At 38.3% G+C, this 11,586-nt stretch overlaps 1 pseudogene; it reads left to right on the top strand.

The window, feature by feature from the left end:
• Positions 1-1,285: 1,285 nt before the first annotated feature.
• Positions 1,286-4,042, top strand: LOC101417601 (serine/threonine-protein kinase PAK 2 pseudogene; annotated as a pseudogene).
• Positions 4,043-11,586: the final 7,544 nt, after the last annotated feature.

The raw sequence follows: 11,586 nt of genomic DNA, 5'->3' as shown, positions 1-11,586 counted from the left end.
ATGGAGAAAGGAGATATTTTAACAGATATTTTCCTCCATGCTTTCTTCATTTGACATCTATTAAAACATATCATTGGCCATTTAGTAAAAAAAAGCAATGTACTTTTGCAAATATACCAGTAAATAGACCTCCTTTATGACAAAGGAATGAGGAGTGGGAAAATGAAAGAATAGAGAAAACTATACTATAGTAGTCAGGATGTGGTAGGACCAAGCTGCTATTTTTCTAATTGGGAATGAATTCTTGATCTGTAGGAAGAGAGGTCTGGAGTCAAATAAGCACCTCTTTTCTGCTGCTGGAACACATCAAGTTGTACTTTTAGCCTCCTTTTCCAACTGTGCAGGTGTATCTATTTCATTGGCTGCCCATCAAAATCTGATCTGCCTCATTGACAAACCCTGCAGTTTGCAATAGGCTCTCAATATTTTACTATGTGGTATATGCCTCTTCATTGTAAAATATACCAGAGAACCATCCTGCCACCCACCTTCAAATTAATAGGGTTGTTTTTTCAGTTTTGACTCTTCCTTAGGCTTTTCATTGGCCATGGTGAGAGCAAGACTCTCTTCAGCTGACCTTTCACAAAAGAGGTATGAGGTTCCCACTGAATGACCATGTAGGGAGCACAAGAGGTAGCAGAAGATCACAGTGGTCGAGTCTTATTTTTTTATATCTGGCTGGACTCATAAATTTACATTATCCTCATGGCTCCTGTGGACATTTGAGTTTGTTACTTCTGGGAACAAGTCAAGTGATTTTTTTTTTTTGCAAGTTGAAAACTCATTTATTATCAACCTATGCTAATAAGCAGGGTTTGTTTAACATTCTATAGTCTAGACATAAATAATGTATATCAAATAACATCACCTGAATGTTAGCAGAGCCTGAAAGTGACAATTAGAAATACTGTGCTGCTAGGACTATCTTGATATGGATAAACCTGCCAGATCTAGCTTACTCATGTTCCTGGGGGAAGCAGATAAGAAAACAAATTTAGTGGGGTTCACACAGGGGATGAAGATAAAATGGGCCACAGCCCAGTAAGCAGAAGAGTCTTGGGATTATTCTCACCTGAAACCACATTTAATGGGCTTGTGCTTAATGAAGCCTGAGAACTCAGATATTTCAGCACCAGGTGAAAACAAAAATTTATTTTATTACTGAAAAAGAACTGGGTTTTTCTTCAAAGCCTCCATTCATCTTGCCTCCTGTCATAGCATTTTAGAAAGAATTGTGCACAGGAGAGCAAAAGGCCTTTGGGAACCTGCAGCGCCCAGAGGCGCGATGGTCTTACCATGTGAAATTACCGGGGAAGAGCTGGGAGTCTCAGATGACTTACTTGGAATTGGGACTAGAAATGGTGAAGTTTTGAAAACTAAAAGTCAAAGTAGGTATGAGTAGATTCAGGGCATAAAATCACCTAAAGTAGAGTTAAACAAAACAATTGAGGCCTCCAGTCTCTGTGGAAATCAGTGGAAGGAAGAACTAATCAGCATCAAGGGCCAGCACAGCAAAGCAAAGCTATCTGGGATACCTGCCTTGCTCAATAGAGACATAGTGTGTTAGTTTTTTTAGGCTGCTCAAGCAAATACCATGAAATGAGTCTGGTTAAACAATGGGGATTTATTTGCTCATGGTTTTGAGGCTAAGAGAATATCTAAATCAAGGCATTATCAAGGTGATCATCATCCAGGTCATTATCGAGATCATCATCAAGGTGTGAAGACTGGCCTTCTGGGGTTGGCTGCTGGCAATCTTTGGTCCTTAGCTTGCCACATGGCAAGGCGCATGGAGTCTCCTGGTCTCTCGCTTCTCTTCTGGGTTCCATTGACGTCCAGCTTCTTGCTTCCCCTGGCTCTATCTGGCTGAATTTCATTCTGCTTATGAAGGACTCCAGTAATAGGATTAAGACCCACCTGATGTAAGTGTGTCACACCTTAACTGAAGTAATGTCATTAAAAGGCGGTATTACAGTGGGTTCACATCCACAGGGATGGATTCGGTTTAGCAGCATGCTTTTCCAGGGTACATGCAACTTCCAACCACCACGCATTGTGTTCCAGCAGGGGACCAGCCTAGGGGGGAGATATGGGCTAAATAGTGTGTCCCAAAGTTTCATGCCAGAAGCACTAGGGATGTTGGTCCTCGGATTTGGGGGCCCCTAAAATGAATTGAGTAAAATGCCTGTGAGCTAGAAACGACATTTGTAATGCATTGCCCAGGTAATTCTGAAGTTTGGCAGTCAAGTATCAAGTTGACAGGTTGACTTGTCTTGACGGGTAACAAGTTGACAAGTAACAAAATAAGGTCCTGACTTGAGCGTCAGCTGTAAAGAACGAGAAAAAAGGTTGACCAGGGAGCACTATACAACTCTGAGGCTTTTGGATGCTGTCAACACTTAAATAGGTGTCCTAATACCTTCTGGGCACTGTACTGAGTATTGGGGATGGATGATGAATATTCACAGCTGTGGAACCAGAAAAAAAAAAAAAAGCAAAAAATGTCGATACCACATGGTAAGGATTATCCATAGTAGAAATAGGTGAAAGGTGCTATGGGACCTTATTTAGGGACGACAGAGAATGCTTCACAGAGGAGGTGACATTTGGGCAGAGTATTAAAAGACACATGGGGACCCCGCGGGGACCCCGCCCCACCCGCTCCCCGCCGCCGCCCTCCCGCAGGGTTGTGGCCACCGCAGCGGCAGCGGTGGCTGTTCCCGCTTCCCCTCTGGCCTGGGCCGGGCTGTGGCCGCCAAAGGCTCCCTGCGCTCGGCTCCCAGCGCCCGGGGGCTTGGGCTGCGGCTCTTCCCGCCCCGCTGCCCATCCTGCCCCGCTCCCCGCGCCCCTGCGTTTGTCAGGGGGGCTCCAGAGCCCGCCGGGAGCTCGGACCCAGGCGCCTCGGTGGGGCAGGGACCTTTCCTCGCTTGCGGCCCTTTCATAATTTTGAATCCTGTCTGCTAAGGGAGAAAGTCATTGACGATGAAGAGGCTGCTCCTCCTGTTAGTGCTGCAAGACCAGATCATACAAAATCAATTCACACAAGATCTGGAACTGACTGTATTTCTGTGCCAGTTGGTGATTCTAATGTTGATAGTGGTGCCAAGTCTTCAGACAAACAGAAAAAGAAGACCACAATGACAGACAAAGAGATTATGGAGAAATTAAGAACTATCATCAGTGTAGGTGAAAAAATACACAAGATATGAAAAAACTGGTCAAAGGGCTTATGGTACAGTTTTGACTGCTGATGGAGCATTGGGAGAGGAGGTTGCGATCAAACAGGTGTATTTACGGAAACAGCCAAAGAAGGAATTGATCATTAATGAGATTTTAGTGATGAAAGAATTAAAGAATCCCAACATAGTTAACTTCTTGGGCAGTTATCGGATGGACAATGAATTGTTTGTGGTAATGGAATACCTTGCTGGTGGGTGCCTTACTGATGTAACAGAAACCTTCAAGGATGGAGCACAGATTGCTGCTGTATGCAGAGGGGGTTTACAGGCACTGGAATTTTTACATGCTCACCAAGTGCTCCACAGAGACATCAAAAGTGACAATGTCCTTTTGGAGATGGAAGGATCAGTTAAACGTCCTGACTTTGGTTTCTGTGCCCAGATCACCCCTGAGCAGAGCAAGCGAAGCACTGTGGTTGGAACACCTTATTGGATGGGCACCAGAGGTGGTTCCATGGAGAGCTTATGGTCCTAAAGTGGACATATGGTCTCTGAGTATCATGGCAATTGAGAGGGTAAAAGGAGAGCTTCCATACCTCAGTGAGAGTCCCCCCCTTGAGGGCTTTGTACCTGATAGCAACTAATGGAACCCCAGAACTTCAGAATCCAGAGAAACTATCCCCAATATTCCAGGATTTCTAAAATCATTGTTGGAGATGGATATGGTAAAAAGAGGTTCAGCCAAAGAACCATTCCAGCATCCCTCTTGGAACTGGCCAAACTTAACTAGCACGATGCCACTGACCATGGAAGCTAAAGAAGCAATGAGGAGTAACCATTGCCATCATTGTGGTGGCCTATGAAGTCTTTTCTCCATTTTCTAAAAGACGTCTTCGAGGGTGTGAAAGAAATGGTATGCATAATATGGAGGAAAACAGCAAACCACTCCCTAAAGAACTGAGAGAAAACTGCAAAAAAAGAATTATGACTTTCAAATGAACCAGTACTTGCTTTAGGGTCCTGAAGGAATTGTGGACTGAATCCCTAGCCTTACTTATAGTCCTTCAGCAGACAGCCCATCAGGGCCATTTATCGTGCTTGAGATTTGCATTTTATTTGCTAACTTTGTTGTAATAGATTCCATTCAGTTTCCCCTTTGGGGTATTTTCAATATTTGAATGGCAGATTTGAGTTTTTCATAGTATTTGTTTTATCTGTTAATCTTCCTAGCTTATTCCTTGATTTGCTCCTTTTGAGTTGCCTTGAGAAATTCTTTTCATGCCTAAATTCAAGGCAATGTGATAGAAATTATGTAGCCCTTTTATAGGCAGTGGGGCTCAATGTGGCTTAACTTTGTATAGAAGTTAGGACCAGTTATTGTTACATGTAATATTTCAGTTCAGAATTTGAACTGAAGGAGGAGGAGAAAAGTATGTGATTTTTACCTTTTTTTTTTTTTTTTAACAAATGTGAGTCATTTTTAGAAATTTCATAGTGGTGAGTTGTTTTGCATTTGTAACATACATAGAGAGAAGACTAGTAATCTATATTTATAACTAAATCACTGAAACAGAAAAAGAATCCCATTGACTATTTGTCCTTACAATTTTTATCTTCCTTTCTGCTCCAGATTTGGCTCCAGGAACCAAAATGATTTGTTCTTGTTCCAACTGGGCTTTGTGACTTTGGTTGGTGTCTTACCCCACCTCCTTTTTCCTTCATTTTGCAAGTAAGTTTCTGTATATGCTGTAAATTTACGTCTAAGTTGGGTTTTGGTGTTTGTTTTTGTTTTAATTAACCCTCCTCCCCACCCAGTGGCAAGTAATACAATAACTATTAAATTTTTGGAGTTTAAAAGTTAACTCCCCCCCTCCCCCACTTAAAGGAGAAAAATATTTGGAAACAGAAAGAGAGAGAGAATTGAACTTTGGTGAACTAAAAAACAATTACATGGGATTATATTCATAAAAAGAGAAAAACTTTAATTATACAGAGAAGCAGCTTGTGACCAGTAAGCTGTAGAGATTGGCCATAAATTATGTTGTTCCCATACCAACATCTTTCTGACTACAAAAACTTAAGTGACAAAGTATTTATCATAGTGAATTCGTGGATCATTTAGATTTTTCTCAAGTGAATAGATAATATTCATGTTAAGAACTGGAGAAAGGAAGATAAGAGAAGTGAAATGTGCTTGACAATAGCAATACTTTTTTATTTTAAAATTAAAAAATGGTCTGTGACCTATTGCATTAATTATTAGAATGCACTCTCCTGTCTTCTCTGCTCCATTCTTCTCTTGCTTTTTTTTTCTTTTGTTTTGTTTTGTTTTGTTTTTGGAGAAGATATTATCCCTTCTAACTTCACCTGTACCTGCCATCCAGCAATAGTACAAATCATGAATGAAGATGATTTTGATGTTTGGGGGTACAGTGGGGGAACTTGCAGGGTTTTATTTTCTATTTTTTTCCATATTATTTGTTGTAAATTATGGATAGGGAAAGAAAAGGCTTTCCTTATAATGCAGGAAAGTTTTTCATAAAAATGAGTACAATAATTAATGAAACTTATAATTACAGCACTTAGTCTCTGTTTTCAATTTGATTCTTGAGTTCATTTTTCTCCAGATTATGTTGGCCTTCTATAGCTATTACTAAATTACTTTGCAGAAACAAGCTTATCTAGTTCTGGTGGAAAGCTATAATGCTTCCTGAGTTCCAGATTTGAATATTCTTTGTAAACTGTTGTTTGAATGGATTATGATACAGAAGGTGCTACCAATGAAATAGAAAATCCACTGGATGATAAGACTCTGATCATCCTGACCACTCAAGAAGGTACTTCCACACATAAAGACCATGTTCATCGAATATAGTGCCATTACCCCATTTTTATTCCTATGACTCAACAAAGAGCATTTCAGTTTGTAGAAGCAGTTTGGCTTTGTATTTACAAGGTTTTGATGGTTACCTGCCTGCCCATTGCTGGCAATGGACTTTGTCTTACCACCTGACTCCTAGGTTAAGGGAGGTGCACTGTGGTTTCTGTTTTACTTACCTAGATAAACTAACCTGTAGTAGAAATATACTTTGGTTACTTCTGAAATATGTCATTTTTAAACAAAAAAATCTTAAACGCAACAATACAGAATTTTATAAGTTTAAAATTAAAATGTTCTGATCTTGTTGAAAGACCAATTATATTGGAATCAAGATTTTTTTTCATAATTGCCTTGTGACCTAACCCTTTTTGTTATCACTTTAGAATGAAAATTCCCATTTGAATCTGAAAGTTACCTTAGTAGTTCTTTGTGTTATTAGGACAATATTAGTAGAGTACTTATTTATTATATTTCAGATTCTCTGGTGGTCTTAAAGCTATCTGTTGCTCTTGTTCCTTTTCCTGCCTTGAGGGACAGTTAAAGCTGGGAAACCATGAAAATATTGAATATTTTATCCTACCTGGAATAGTAAACATAATGATTGCAATAGCATAAGAAATAAAGGCTAAAATAACTCTTGCCATCACATGTTGAATGCCTGGCATATAGTAGGAATTCTCTTCTCTTCAACATATAAATATTTAGCTGCTTAAATTTCATCTAGTAGGCAGCGGACTTGGCCCAGTGGTTAGGGCGTCCATTTACCACATGGGAGGTCCGCGGTTCAAACCCCAGGCCTCCTTGACCCATGTGGAGCTGGCCCATGTGCAGTGCTGATGCACGCAAGGAGTGCTGAGCTACGTAGGGGAGCCCCACACGCAAGGAGTGCACCCCATAAGGAGAGCCGTCCAGCAGGAAAGAAAGTGCAACCTGCCCAGGAATGGCGGAGAGCTGACACAACAAGATGATGCAACAAAAAGAAACAGATTCCTGTGCCGCTGACAACAACAGAAGCGGACAAAGAAGACACAGCAATTAGACACAGAGAACAGACAACTGGGGTGGGGGGCGGGGGAAGGGGAGAGAAATAAATAAATAAATAAATCTTTAAAAAAAAAAATAAAACTAACTGAGTAATTTCTTTGTAGGGCTATTTTAAATATTTGCTTGTATATACTGTATTCTACCCTGAAGAATTTTAGGTCAGATCAGGCAGTGGTTATAAAAAATGGATGCTTAAAGGATTTGCATTGCTGTTTTAATCTAAATTAATATATATATATATATACACTGAGGTACCATATCCAGATAGAAATGTCCAAAAACAGTGTATATTGTAACTAAAATCATCTAGATTAATAACTCATTTTGTTTTTTTAATTAAGTGGAATTCTGTAGTAATACACAAGCCAGATTGTCTTCCATGTCTCCACTGCTCCCACATTAAATATTTAAACAGTTTAAATAAGTTTTCCCCCAATGCACATGTAAGTGTGTGTGTGCATGAGAAAGTCTATTTTCTCATGTGTATGCACACATAGATTTTTTTTTCTTATTCAACATGTTTATTGAACACTCTGGCAAACACAGTGTGATAGATATTTTGGGAGTTACAAAGAAGAATCTAGCACTGGCCTGGCCTTGAAGGAGCTGAAGTCTATCTCATTCACCATTCTAGAATGTTGCCAAGACAAGGTACAAAAGGAAATGTAAGACAATTCTGTTAAGCAAAGTTTTATTCTGTATTAAGAAAATCAAAGAATTATAGTTGGAATTGAACATCTTTGCTAAGAATCTGTTACTGTTTTCTTTTTCTTATTTTGGTAGATAGAAATTAAGTGAAAGTAGCTTGTCTTTTCTCTTTTGTCTTCAAATTTTGTATTGCCTTTTATTTTTAATTTAATCTCATTCAATTATTTAATTGTTACATTGACGTTAACTGCTACATTTGATGACTTTGTTCAAAATAATTTTGTACTTTGAGGACTAGAAATAAACTTTTTTTTTAATGTTAAAAAAAAAAAGACAAATGGGAGTTTTCCAAATGAAGAACAGCCATTTCCAGCATACACTGGGTGGAGACAGAAGGTACATGGGATCTGAATGGAAGCAGTTGGGAACGGTGACCTGGCGAAGTTAGAAAATATAAACAAAAGTGTTTAGTAAGGAAGGAACAGTAAATGGAAACTAGTAGTATACCCACAGTTACTATTTTAAGGTATATAAAACGCCATTGATTTTGTTATTTAAAGTATATTTAGTACTTTATTTCAGTAAAATAAAAATTAATCATGAAAACATCCATTGGGCCACTTCCAACTTATTTTCTTCCAAATTTCTCAAATGTGAATTCTCCTGCTTGAGATTTTTCAGGAATTATATCTCATTGCTGGGTGGAGAATGCTATGGCAACCAAGGGACCAGTTCCATCTGTTATGAGGTCCATGACCCACAGTGAGATTAATCCTTCACACCTTCTGTGGTTCATGTCCAAATCTCTACTTCTTCGGTTTTCTCAAGGTTGCCTTGCCATATCAAGTGGGTGCCCAAGTCTTAGGCTATTTCTTGGGGGAGTCTGTCCTTAATAGTTTTAAGAAATGTAATCTCCACAACAAACCTGGCTCTAGGAAATTCCATACTGCAATAAGATCCTATGAAAATGTCTGATAGAAATATGGCACTTCTTACATGGAAATTATTAACATTTTTCAAGAACTAATTTAATCATTTACATTTTAATGTTTGTTTTTAAATATTTGACATTAAATATGTACTATGAATTTTCTGACTCATAAAACAAGAGCAATGCTATTTTAAAAAACAAAATAAGAACCATCGTTTAGCAGCTTAACTATGCCCAGAGTCTAGCTAGGAATCAGGCTAATAGATCTCTAATTAGAAGATGATTTACCGCCATTATTTTTCTAGTAAAATAAAATGTAGAAATGATTTAGCATTGACAAAGAAAATTTAGCCAAACTTATTAATCTTTTTTATGTTTTACAAAGGCATTTTAAAAAAAATCTCTGTCCTGTTTTTATATATCTCAAAATGCTTCAGAGTGTGTAAATTCAAAAGTAAAGTTTAGTTTTAAAAATGCTTCAGAGGACTCTAAAAAAATAAAATAAAGTGTGATGGCAAAAGCAAAATGTCATATTAACAGATTCAGGAAGAAAATGTGACAATGAAAAAAATCACCAGGAACTGAAAAGGAAGAACCAAAGTTTGGAGAAATGATCGCTACTTCCTTGACAACCACTTAGCAGACCCCACATCCCCCTCACTAAAAAAGAATAAAATTTAAGGAAAGGACCTGGAAAATCTTGTAGTTCAGCCATATGATATGAAACCAGAAGAAACTAAAGCCCAGAGAGATTGCAGAACTTGTCTGAGATGAGGAACCCTTAGGACAGAGCTGGTTCTGGAGCCCGGGATGCCAGCCTCCTGAGCAGCCATCTTTCCTTGGTTTCCCTCTTTCTCCTTAGTGAGTCTCTGCAGTTTTCCTTGTTAGCCCATATACGATTGGTTTTGCCTTTTTAGATCCAAGAATGTCTTTACTCTAAAAAGATCAAGATACAATCCTTACAAATTTTGAACTGTCATTGATTAAATATAACAGAGGCATAAATGAATAATGAGAGGAGGGGTGTGGTGGGGAGTGGGCAGGGAATGGGGAGAGATGGAGAAGGCAGTGTGGGGAGATACGGGTGTGCAGCCTGAGGGTGTGTGCATGCCCTGTGGCTGGGAGGCAGTATTCCAGAGCAGGGTACTGATGTGTCGTTCAGCCGCAGCATACGCTTTCTTTTAATTGGTTGACTTTTACTTAATTTTTAAAAATCTGGCCTTGGTGCACTAAGCAATTATAAGCCTAATTATAATAATGAACAATAAGATTTATGCATATTGTATTCCAATTAAAATGTCTTTACTACTACATTTTCCTCCTTTTTCAGACTTTGTTTGAAATAGTTGAAAAAATATTAAAAAATGAAATTTTACAGATGAATCCAATAGAGATTGAACGGTAGGTAGTGCACAATATCTTTGAAATTTCTTCTGACCTTTATGTGGTTGCAGCCAACGAGTACATGTTTTGGATTCTGCATTTTTATCTTTCCCTTACTTTATATCAGGTTGCCACACCTGGTCACATTCCATGAGCTTATCATATTAATATTACACAGATAGGTGCCCTTTACAGATGTATATCCTACTTCTATCAATTGGCACTTGGATTGTTTCTAGTTTTCAGAATCTATAAATAGTTTTGCTAAGAACTTTTTATACAATTTGCCTTAGGCCATTTTTAGGTTAATTCCTTGGATCTGCTCATCAGGGTAAAGTTATCAGATATAAGCATCTCCAATTGGTTTTTCATATTGCCAGATTACTCTCCAGACTAAAGCAGCTTTATAAGTCAGCAGTAATTGTTATATTTTTAACAGAATTATGAAATTTGAGATTTCTTATTTTTATTTATTTTAGTAGGTATGTAATGTCACCTTCACCTTTTAAAAAATCCACATTTCTTTGATTGTAGCATAATGTCTTATTTGTGTATGTTGAATGTTAAACTTTACTTACATTGACCTCATGCCCCCTGTTCTGTTGCACGCCTACTTATTTAACTTGCTTTTACCATATCTTGTCTCCATTTTGTTAAATAAAATAAAATGACTGCTGGCCTTGACAGTGCTTGGATTATATCACTTTCTGAGAAGTGACAGGGACTTTTTTCAAATTAAAATAAAAAATGGGACTTTCTGAAAAAAATGGAATGTACCTTGCAAAAGTTGCAGTTTAAATAATTGGAATTAAGCTAGCTTCAGTCCAATTGAGATAACCTATCAGAAATGAACAAGTTTGTTATAATAACCAATCTCTGATCTTTTCCCACTTTGTAAAAAAAGGAATCTCAATGTCAACCAATTACTGTAACTTCCCTTTTGGAAGTCCCCTAATGGCCCTTATAAGCCAATGTAACTTACTAACCACTTGAGACTCTTCTGTTTAAGATCTCCCTGTTTGAACAGTTTCTCTTTCAATAAACCTACATTATTGATTCTTGATTATTATTGCTGACTCTGTTTTTTTTTTAACAGTTTCTGGTGTCAAATCAGAAGTAGCCCTGCCCTCCCCCAACCATTCCCATAGCTGGTGAGTGACCAGATATGGGTATTCACAGGACCCTTTGTATAAGCTGCTCTCTTGCCACGTGTGGAGTGTTAGGGGTAAGTTTCTCCCAGATGCGTGTTCCACTTTCTTTGTGTTGAGCTCTTTTGATTTATTATTAGACTTGTTTTGGGTTTGGTTTTGGTCTGGTACAGACATTTCCATGTTGAGCACATTGAGACATTTCCATGTTGAGACATTTCCATGTTGAGCACACTGCTCTGTCTGTGAAGGAAGAGTATACCTTAAGACAGTCACTTTTCTGTTTGTGGGACCCCTCTATAGTTTTTGCTTTGGGGACCTTTGACTGAACATGGACTCTTTTCAGTATAAATCTGTTTTGCTTTCTTCTGT

The sequence above is a fragment of the Dasypus novemcinctus genome, chromosome 5 (genome assembly GCF_030445035.2).
Source record: "Dasypus novemcinctus isolate mDasNov1 chromosome 5, mDasNov1.1.hap2, whole genome shotgun sequence".
Classification (NCBI taxonomy): domain Eukaryota; kingdom Metazoa; phylum Chordata; class Mammalia; order Cingulata; family Dasypodidae; genus Dasypus; species Dasypus novemcinctus.
Note: the sequence above shows the minus strand (reverse complement) of the source record. Positions and strands in the feature narration are given on the sequence as shown.